This window comes from Penaeus chinensis, chromosome 39 (genome assembly GCF_019202785.1).
Source record: "Penaeus chinensis breed Huanghai No. 1 chromosome 39, ASM1920278v2, whole genome shotgun sequence".
In the NCBI taxonomy this organism is placed as follows: Eukaryota; Metazoa; Arthropoda; class Malacostraca; order Decapoda; family Penaeidae; genus Penaeus; species Penaeus chinensis.
In genome coordinates this window covers 27,759,805-27,760,907 of record NC_061857.1, presented here as the reverse complement: position 1 = coordinate 27,760,907, position 1,103 = coordinate 27,759,805, and positions in this window count along the sequence as shown.

The window sequence follows — 1,103 nt, the reverse complement described above, 5'->3', positions numbered from 1 at the left end:
AATCTAAATAATAAGAACCTAATTATTCACAAGTGGCGCAGTGAGTAGGATTGGTAGTCTCTGGGTTTGCGAAACCGTATTCACCGTAGTTTTCTCGGGAGCCAGGTATAATCCAGCCTCCCCTCATTGTCCTTGGGGCCCGGAGATGAGACTTGTTCTAAATTGATTCAGTGCTGTTGTATTGATAAATTAATATACATTGTGTAATGTTTTTTTTTGTGATGGCAGATTTTGAGACACTAGTAAGGCAGGCAGAGGCCATAGGACTCTCAGGTGATGCTCTGTACGATTATGTGAGTAAAGAACAAAATATCTACAGGGAAGAAAGAAGTAAAGAGCGTGAGTTACAAAAATTACATATAGATGCTGAAAACCAGAAGGTACGTCTCACTCATGAACTTGAAATGACGAAAATCCGTGCTAATAATAATGCCTCTATCACCCCAGTGTTCAGTGATGATACTGTGAGACCTAGCTTACCTGTGTTTCATGATAGTGAAGATATTTCTTTGTATTTGATAAGGTTTGAAAGAGTGGCTGATCTCTTGAATATAAAGAAGGAAAGTTATGCCGTGAGGTTAGGCCTTTTAACAGGAAAGGCAGTAGATGTATATACAAGTTTATCGCCTGAGATAACTAAAGATTATGAGCTATTGAAGAAATGTCTTCTTGATAGTTTTGCTAAAACTCCAGATAGTTATAGAGTGGACTTCCGCTCTGCTAAAATTAAACCTGGTGAAACATTTAAACAATTTGTAATTAAGTTAGGACGGATGTTCGATTTATGGGTGGATGCCAATGACGTAGAGAAATCTTATGAAAATTTACGTTCTTTTATGATATTAGACCAGCTAAAGTCTTGCGTTTCCCCAGATATTCGCATGTTTCTGAAAGAGCATAACGTCTCTACTCTTGATGAAGCTGCGCGGTTTGCAGACACTTGGGCTTCCGCTCATGGACCTTACCCGAAATTGAACACCTGTCTCCATAGAGGTAAGAGGATGGTTCAGACCAAACAGTTGGTTCCAGAGGAAGCTGAGGTGAAAGCCCCAAGACCTAAAATAACATGTCATGGTTGTGGTGAAGTCGGGCACATCAAACCA